This window comes from Tupaia chinensis, unplaced genomic scaffold, assembly GCF_000334495.1.
Source record: "Tupaia chinensis unplaced genomic scaffold, TupChi_1.0 Scaffold000247_1, whole genome shotgun sequence".
Classification (NCBI taxonomy): domain Eukaryota; kingdom Metazoa; phylum Chordata; class Mammalia; order Scandentia; family Tupaiidae; genus Tupaia; species Tupaia belangeri.
The window spans coordinates 2729517-2739827 of record NW_006159725.1 but is presented as its reverse complement, the minus strand read 5'-3'; the positions used below and the strand labels follow the sequence as shown (position 1 = coordinate 2739827).

Below are 10311 nucleotides of genomic sequence, written 5' to 3'. Positions count from 1 at the left end.
AAAGAATGTTGTTACTAATTTAATTTTAGTTGTTATTATTATTATTATTATTATTATTTTAATTTGACGAGAGAGAGACAAAAAGAGAGAGAAAAGGAAAGTGAGAAAGTAAGCCACCAGGTCCGGGATTTGGACTATGATTGGCCATGTGGGAGTAAAGCTCCTTAACCACCATGCTATCTGCTGACCCCAAATATATACTTATTTTTAGATTTGGATCCCATTCCCTAAGATATCTTATTACATATCTACACATAGTAAAGAAAGAAATTTGAAGTCCAAAACACTATGGTCTCAAGTTTTTCTGGTAAGGGATGCTCAACCTAAATACACAACTATCCCTTAAGGGAATACGCAGGTCTCTTTACAAATTGCAATATAGTAGGGGACTTCAAAAATCTCATGGAAAAATGGAATTAAAGTACGAGTTTATTTTGGTGCAGCATATTTTTGAAATCCATGCATACTTTTTCATAATGGGCATTTTCCATGAATGTTTTGAAGACCTTTGATATATGCCTATCTTTATTATTATTATTACTATTTTTAGAGAGATTTTTGCTATAGGGTGTGTGGTGCACTCACCGAAGAGACAGAGAGACAGAAGAAAGAAATCATCCCCCCGGGGGAATGGCAACACTACAGTCCCTTCCTCTCCATTCTTCTTTCAGGATTTTGGGCACGCACACACATATGCCTGGTGTGAGTTTTAAGCTGCTGGGTCCAGGACTCAAACAGGGGTTGACTATGTGGGAGTCCAACAACATAATCATTATGCCATCTGCTAGTCCCTATACTTTTTTTTCTGTTTTAAAATTTGTTAAAGTGTTAGTGTGTGTAGCAAACAATAGCCACCTCGTTTCTGCTTTTCTAGTTTTATGTCTAGAAACACAAAAGCTGCTTAACTTTACTAAGGGAAGTTATTGATGTAATTGTTGAGACAATATTAGGTACAATACTTATGAAGAAATATGAATATATGTACAAAATAATAAATAGGGTTTGTTTGCTTTTAGGCTGATAATTCAATTATATACACACATACCTGCATACATATATTGCTTTATTTTTTACGCTGATAAAGTTAAAAGACTTAATTAAAATAATCTGTTTTCATAGTTACACATCTAAAGGTACATTAAGATTAATTCAGAAGTTTAAAAAATTAAAATATGTACTAAAAGCCTAACTTTTAGGCTACTCTAAATGTAAATAGCCCGAAAAAGGAAAAATGTGTTTGCCTGAACTTGTAATGCTGGCACGAGTTTGGAGAAAACAATAATCTATCAAAAATATTATTTACAAAGTTGGCTGACTGTTAATGGATTTATTTACAAAGAAGAAATCTTTTTCTTCAAATTGTGATATGGATAATTGCCTTAGTCAGTTTGGGCTGCTATAGCAAAATGCCAAAGATGGTGGGCGGAGCGTGGTAGGGGCACTTAAATAACAATTTCTTTTTTCTCTCACAGTCTGGAGGTTGGGAAGTCCAAGATCAAGCTACCGGCAGATTTGGTGTCCCGGAAGGCCCTCTTCTGGACTTGCAGACAGATCGTGCTGCATCTCACATGGCAGAGAGAAACCATCTCTTGTGTCTCTTCTTACAGGAACTCTAATCCCATCGTGAGGGCTCCACTTCCATGACACGATCACTTCCCAAAGGCCACCATATATCATTAAGTTGGGCATTAGGACTGCAACCAATGAGCCCTGGGGAGACAGGAAACATTCAGTCCATAGCAATGATATGTACACTAATGTAAAGTTAGGATTTAGACTTTCTTTTTCCATTTTAGAGAGAGTTTTTCTTTCTTTCTTTCTTTCTCTTTCTTTCTTTCTTTCTTTCTTTCTTTCTTTCTTTCTTTCTTTCTTTCTTTCTTTTTTTTGAGAGGTTTTTGCTATAGGGCACGTACACGCACCAGAAAGACAGAGAGACAGAAAGCAAGAAATCAACCCCCAAGGGGGATGGCCATGCTGCAATCCCTTCTCCATTCTCCTCTAGGGATCTTGGGCATGCACACACACACGCCCGGTGTGAGTTTAAGCCACCGGGTCCAGGACTCAAACTGTGGTTGACTACATGGGAGTCCAGCCACATAGCTATCTGCTGGTCCCTTTATAGAGAGATTTTTGCTGTAGGGTGCATGTGCTTGCTGAAGAGACAGAGAGAGACAGAGAGACAGAAGGCAAGAACTCACACCCTCCCACCCCAAGAGGGGATGGCCATGCCATAATCCCTTCTCCTCCATTCTCCCGTTGGGATTTTGGGCATGTCCACACATGTGCTGGTGTTGAGTTCTAAGACTCAAACTGTGGTTGACTACATGGGAGTCCAGAGATGTAACAGGTATGCCTTCTGCTGATCCCTTAAGACTTTCTTAAAAAAAAGAAAAATAGGGAACCAGCAGTTAGCGTAATGGCTATGTCGCTGGACTCCCACGTATTCGACCGCGGTTCGTGTCCTGGACCCGGTGGCTTAAAACTCACGCCGGGCGCGTGTGCGTGCGTGCCCAAGATCCCGAGAGGAGAATGGAGGAGAAGCTCTCTGTCTGTCTGGCGAGCGCACGCGCCCTACAGTGAAAATCTCTCCAAAAAAAAAAGAAAAATAAAACTATTCTGTGTCCAATTAAGAGGTTGGTTTTCATCACCAGAATATTTTTGTAAATCCCCAAGTTTTTGGGGTATTTTCAATAGTTTTGACAGAAAATTTCTTTTTTTGTTGACAAGAGTTAGATATCTAATAATCATGCTAGTTTTTCCTATGAGTTTTAAAAATGTTGCCTTTGGATATAGTGACTTTTCCTAGCTTGTCTCCTTTGACATCTCTTCTGGATTTTAACTTCCCAATGTATAGTCACCAAATCAGAATAATTCAATGGTTAAAATACCTTTTAAACAAAATTTATCTTTGAGTTTCCTGATATAACCTCTGGGTGGCAAAAGATTGACCTCTTTATCTTATAAAAGTAAAAGAAGTAGAAAAAATTGGGATCTTTAATAGGAGCTTGATTTGTTTTTGTTGTTGACTTTTTTTTTTTATTTTAGGTTTTTGTCATAGAGTGTGTGCTCTTGCTGGAGAGAGACAGATAGAAAGTGAGAAATCACCCCCCAGGGGGATGACCATGCCATCCTCCCTTCTCCTCCATTCTCCTCTGAGGTTTTTGGGCATGCACACATACACACCTGGCATGAGTTTTAAGCCAACAGGTCTAGGATTTGAACTGGAGTTGACTACATGGGAGTCCAGTGAAGTAATCATTACGCCATCTACTGGTCCTGACTGGAGTGATTTTCAAGCTGTAGGGTCCGGTACTCAAACTGCAGTGGGCCACATGGGAATCCAGTGCCTTAACTACCAAGCCACCTCTTGGTCCCAGTAGGAGCTCGCACTTGTAATAATGCTTATTTATAAATTGGAAAAGACTTAGGGAATGATGGTGATAATTACAATACTTATTTATAATCTTGGAAAGATTCAGGGGATGATAGTGAATGTTGGAGATTGTTTTTTCTTTTCCAGAGCCGACAAGAAAAGCTCACTGCTGAAGCTCAGTCCCAAATTCCTTTGCTTTAGCCCTTACGTGATCACCTCTACAACTGAAAACTTCGTCTCTTTCCCATACTATTTGATATAACCCTAGTGGACGATTTTCCCTAAAAATGAGTGGTTGGACAATCCCTAACGTGTGCTGTTGAATCTGTAGTGTGGAAGTCTGTGGGTCTGCCACAAATTGGACGTGAATCTATTACCTGCTGAGCTGAGGCTTACATTCAGGGAAGGTCCTGAAATCACCCAAGATCGATCTTGGGCCATGAATTTCTCTTCTCAGAAAATAGTATCTTTAGCTAATCTAATTGTCTAAAGATGAGAGACTGAGCCTCATTTAGAGTTCAAAGTTTTTTCTAAAAAATAATTATTTACTTAATTTTATTAATTTTTATTATTTAATTTGCTATAGGGCTTGTGTACTCACCAGAGAGAGAGACACAGAGAGAGAAAGGAAAGCGAGAAAACAAGCCGCCAGGTCTGGGACACTACCTGAAGTCAACCACATGGGAGTCCAGAGCCTTAACTACCATGCTGCCTTCTGGTTCCAAGTTCAAAGCTTTTAACAACCAGAGAGTGGGACTCAGGATGTCTTCTTTGGTCTTTAAGCCCCTTCATATCATGTCATATGAGAGATCCCCAAGGGGAGAGAATCTTAACATGTTATGATTCAAAGAACAGGATTGCTGAACCATGTTGCTGAGACCAGAGAACTTCTTGCCCAAGAAGTTCATGAAGTTTGATAGATAATGGTTCAAGATACATGTAATACTGGCGGGTAGAGGAGTAATGTGCACTCTAAGGTTTTTTGTTTTGTTTTTGTTTTTGTATTTATGTCTCTATGAACTTTTGTAATGTCTTTACTATTACTAAAATGACCCAGGATACAAATAAAGAAATCATGCAATTATGGAAATTGGCTAATTCCTTCATCTCCTATATCTTTACTATCCCTATCTTCGGGAAGGGTTTGGGAGCTATTTCTTGATTTAAGTTTAGCACTCTGGGATCCTATCTTAAAAATGAACTATGGACCTGAATCACATTCCTTCTTTGTCCTACTTGTAATTCTCAAATGTTTGGTCTCCAGACTCTTACATGCTCCTGTGAACCATCAAATGAGTCAAGAAATTATATTCCAGAACAAAAAGAAAAAGAAACTGAGAGGGGCCGGCAGGTGGCTCAGTGGTCAAGGCACTGGACTCTCACATGGTCAGCTGTAGTTTGAGCCCCAGACCTAGTAGCTTGAAAATCACACTGGGTGCATGTGCACGCATGCCTAAAATCCCAAGAGGAGAATGGAGGGGAAGGGACTGTGATGTGGCCATTCCCCCTGGCTGGGAGGGGTGATTTCTTACTTCCCCACTCACAGTCTTTCTCTGGCTGCCTCTGGTGAACACGTGTGCCTTATGGCAAAACCGTTAAAAAAAGAAGAAAACCTGAGAGTTGGAATAACTACCACTGGAATTTCCATCAAAATCCTGTGCAGGTTTCACTCAAACACGTTCATGAACATGAAGACTGAAAAAATGGAAGACTTTCAGAAATAAAACAAAAATGTATTCCTGTCCCCATGTTCAATAATTCTATAATCGAATGTATTTTCCTATTTCTATGCTAAACAATTGTAGGAATAGGAAAACAATGGTTTAGCTACTTATTTCAAATAACAGTTTCCCATTGACTATAAACGGTTGACCAATTAAAATAGTTTATTCATTAAAGATAATGTGGGGTGGTCAGAAAAGTCATGGTGTATTTTTCTGTGCAAAAATGTGTCACGACTTTTCCAACAACCCAGTAGGTTGCACCAAATGTGAAAGGTCACACCATGTGCGATTTCACTCATAGGAAATACACAGAAAAGGAAACCCGCCGGTGAGCTCTGGGGACTGTGAGAGTGGGAGAATTGCTATGGGTCAGCGTTTTCCTAGTCATTCTAGAATGGGATAGAAGTTGGTGATTGATTGCACAATATCATGAATGTACTATTATAGTACTTTTATAGAAGAATCTATCCATACCGACCCTGTGCATGAAGAGTCTTCAATACCAGTAGATGACTAAGACTGAGTTTTTTTAAAAAAAATTTAGGATGAGGCTAGCAGGCAGTGTGGTGGTTAAGGTTCTGGATTTCCACATGGCAGACCATGGCTCATGTTCTGACCTGGTGGCTTGAAAATCACACTAGGCATGTGTGTGTATGTATGCCCAAAATCCCAGGAAGAGAATGGAGGGGAAGAGACTGCGGTGTGGTTATCTTCCCTGGGGTGGGTGGAGGTGATGTCTCAATTTCTCTCTTACTGTCTCTCTCCATCTCTCTTGGGTGAGTGCACATGCCCTATGGCAAACAACTGAAAAAAAGAAAAATCTTTTTAGCGCATGTGTGTCGCCTATGACAATGTATTAGGTATTTGTTACTGTATAACATTCAGGCACTGGATTTTACTGTTAAGAATCCGGGTACTTCTTAGCTGGGGTCTCCCACAGGCTGTAGTGAAGGTGTTGGCTGACTATACCCATCTCAAGGTCCAACTTCCAAGCTCTTGGGCCCTAGAAAGGATTTCATTCCTCATGGGCTGTCCAGTTGAGGGTCTTATTTCCTCACTGAATGCTGTCTAGAGGACACCCTCAGTTCCTTTTCTCTTTCTTTTTAGTTTTTGCCATAGGGTGTGGTGCTTGCTGGAGAGAACTAGAGACAGTGAGGGGAAAAGCGAGAGAAATCACCCCACCCCACCATGGGAGATGGCCATGCTGCCATCCTTCTCCCGAGAGCTTGGGTATGCATGCAAATACATGTAGTATGATTTTTTTTTTTTTGGTGTAGTATGATTTTTCAAGCTACCAGGTCAGAGACTCAAACTGCGGTTGGTTGAGTGGGAGTCCAGCGCTGTAGCTACCATGCTACCTGCTGGTCCCACAGTTTCTTGCCATGTGAGTCTCTCCAACATAGCAGCATATTTCCTTAAAGGAAGTCACCATCTCTTGTAATCTGATCGTAGAAACAACATTCTATCACTTTTGCTGCGTTCTGTTCATTAGAAACACATTGCGAGGTCTAGCCCACACTCGGGGATGGGTTACACAAGACCCTGAATACCAGAGCATCAGCGCCATCTTGGAAACTGCTTTGCACGGATGATACTCACACCTAAATGAAATGGCGATCCCTCTAACCACAGGCACCTGAAAATTACGATGTTGCTTTCCTTTAGAGTTAAATCTAACATGCCACAAGTAAAGAGGACTCTTAAAAGTTTTATCATGAAGTTCTATAGTAGGCTAAATATTTAATGCAGAGGCTGGTTTTAAGCTCCTCAGCCTGTCTGAAAGTATGATTGCCCTTGCCTTAGCGAAGTGCCAGGTAGTTTTCAAACAGGAATGTCTGAAAAGTGTGTTACTTCCAGAATTGGCTGTTTCCCTTGAACAGTACAAGGCCTCTGTTCTCATCATCCGCCTGTCAATTCATTAGCTGCTTTGCAGCCCTCTCCCTGGAGCTGTTGCACTGAGTGAGGGAGCGGTTTACAATTAGTGAAGGGTCTCAGCGCAGTGGAAGTCTGAGGATTTGCTTCAAAAACGGGCGGGGTCATTGCACTGCCATACCAACTGAACTCATTTAACTACAGAAACAGAAACTCAGCTCCTTGCTGGTAGATTATCAACAGGTGTTAATTCATTCTCTCTCAGAGGTTGATGTGTTGAGTGAGTACAAATGTGCGTTCTAAGGGACCAAGAATGCGATAAAGAGATTTAAGACAAAGGCAGGGCCGGATAACTGTACAAGGCTCTGGGAGTGCCCTGAGAACAATGCTCCCGTTTTACCTTTGAACTCATCAAGTCTCAGAGAGCTGAAGCTGTTTACCCAGGAAGAGAAACTCAGTTAAAGGTATAGCTTTAGGTCAGTCGTGGGTCTATTTCTACTCCAACACTGTAAGCATTAGAGTGGAAGGGGCACTGGATAAAACCAAGGTACAAACTTCAGAAGCTTTGTCCACGGGGTTCCCTGCTGCATCCACTCTCTGAAACTGGCCTGACTTCTCTGGCTGGTGTTCGGTAATAATAATCGACTACACGATTGACTGACTGAGTCACTGACTGATGGAATGAATGATATCCTAGCTTCATTATGTACTGGTTGAATGCCCAAGGACAATTTCTCTTCTCTGGTCTTTAGTTTCCTTGTAGTTGAGTTATTTTCCTCAGGGTTGGTTTTAATATTCCTTTCAGTTCTAATGTCTATGATTTAATGACAATTCTGACAATATTAATAACAAATATGAAACATCTGTTGAGCACTTTTATGTCATGTCTGTGATTTACGTAATAATGCCGTTTACCCCTCAAAACCCCCTTTTGATGAAAACAAACATACCAGGAAAACAGCGGGTAGCTAATAGTTATTCTTTTCTTTTTAAAGGAATTATTTATTTATTTAATTCCATTTGTTATTATTATTATTACTTTAATTTGACCAGAGAGAGATAGAGAGAAAAGAAAAACAAGAAGGCAAGTTGCCAGGTTCAAGACTCGAACCTCGTTCTGCCGTGTGGGAATCCAGTGCCTTTAACCACCATGCCATCTGCTGGCGCACTGTTACTTCTTTAGCTCTTGCTCTGAGCCAGACACTGTGTTTAACTCATTGTAATCTTTTTTTCTTTTTTGAGAGGTTTTTACCATAAGGTGCGTGCGCTCGCCAGAAAGACAGAGACAGAGAGATAGAAAGCGAGAAATCACTCCCAGGGGGGATGACCACGCCACGATGCCTTCTCCTCCATTCTCTTCTCAGGATCTTGGGCACGCACGCACATGCGCCTGGCGTGAGTTTAAGCCACCGGGTCCGGGACTAGAACCGCAGTTGACTACATGGGAGTTCAGCAACATAGCCATTATGCTGACTGCTGGTCCCTCATTGTAACCTTCATCTCCATTCGGTGAAGGATGAGACGTTAACTATGTCCAAGGTCACAGAAGCAGTAAGGAGAGGAACTCCGAAGGCCCAATTTCAGAGCTCACCTGCTTCATATGCTGGTAACTGAGGAACAGCACAGCCAGGTAAAGACCAGCGGAGGCCCACCCTGCTCGATTAAACCCGAGTTCCAGCATCTTTGTGTGATGAGTTCCATGATTAATTTCCCACTCGTAAAGATGGTTTCCACCAGAATATCTTCCCTTTTACATTTCCTTTCACTTTGCAGTCCCAAACAAGCCTTAAACTGCTAAATAAGTGGCTGATTTGATAAATCTATGACACTACCCAGTCATTGAAATGGTGAGTGGGAGCTGAAGTTACTAAGCGTGCATCAGGCTGTTCCAAAGACTGGGCACAGAGGAAATTCTCTGAAGGCACGTCTGGAGGATGGTGGGTGGATATTTGGCTTGCGCTGAGAAATTTAGCTGAAAACTCCAGAATTACTCAAATGTTTGGACTAGTGAGGTTTAATGTTTTGGCCAACTGGCAGCAGAAAAACATGAATCTAGCCCCCAAAGAAAGAGGAAGATGAGGTTCAGAGCCATCTCATTTTAATATCCTTAGATTTTTTTCTCTTTTGCCGTAAGGTACGTGTACTGGCCAAAGAGAGGGGAAATTGAGAAATCACCCCCAAGTGGGGATGGTCACACTGCAATCCTTTCTCCTCCATTCTCCCTTTAGGACTGTGGGTATACATATGCACACACTCCTGACATAATTCCCTTTCTTTCTTTCCTTTTTAGACAGATATTTGCTATAGGGCATGTGCATTCGCCAGAGTGACAGAGACAGAGAGACAGAATATGAAAAATCACCCCTCAGGGGGGAGGGCCTTGCTACAATCCCTCTCCATTCTCTTTTTGGGGTCTTGGGCAGACATGCACATGTGCCCAATGTGAGTTTTAAGCCACCAGGTCCAGGACTTGAACCATGGTCGACTACATGGGAGTCCAGTGCCATAACCATTACGCCATCTGCTGGTCCCCTGGCATGATTTATAGCCACTGGGTCCAGGTCAAACTGCTGTCTGCCATGGATCGTCCAGCACCTTAACCACCACACCACCTGCAGGCCCAAGATTCTAACCGAAGAACTCTTACTGATGGAACTCTGCTCATAGCTGAACATCTATTATGACTAACAATGTATTTCTTATACATGGGTATGGGAAATTGGAAGTAAAATTAAGGGTACTTTTCTAAATAATGTAACTTTTTTTTAAAAAAAATGAAAGTTGGGATGCTGGTGAGAATATGAAAAGTCGTGTCCTTGGAGTATTGCAGTCTTCTCTGACCAAATCAACTAGGAATCGTTTCAAGTCTTTTTTTTTTTTTTTTTTCCTCTTCTTTTTTAATAGACTGGGGCAGAAAAACAAATCAGGAGAAACAGAATTTGATTAGTATCAGTGAACAACTCACTTTACATATATTGACCTCTGAACCCCATCAACAGATCACCCACATGCTTTATAGGCTGCAGAGAAAAGAGCAATAACTTCACCAAACCCGAGATTTTATTTTAATTTAATGATACGCAGTGATTGAATGTAATAAATAAATAAAATCATATCAGCTCTTGATACTGTTGGATCGGCCTGCAGATTCAATCCAGAGGAATGTAGATGGGGTATGCAGGACTGGGTTAAAGAGAAGTAGCACACTGAAAGGCCAGAGATTGAGTTCTTTGTGGAAAAGAGTTCCCGTTAAGCTGGGGATACAGTATAGACTAAAATACAGTCTAGACTCTGGGAAATAAGAACTGGGAGAGAAGAATGAAATGGGCCTCTCTCTCTCTC

The 10311-nt window shown here is 41.3% G+C and overlaps 1 pseudogene; it reads right to left on the bottom strand.

Annotated features, from left to right (window-relative positions):
• The window catches only part of LOC102471244 (L-lactate dehydrogenase A chain pseudogene), a 57121-nt pseudogene extending 48471 nt beyond the window's left edge, over window positions 1-8650 (bottom strand).
• Window positions 8651-10311: the final 1661 nt, after the last annotated feature.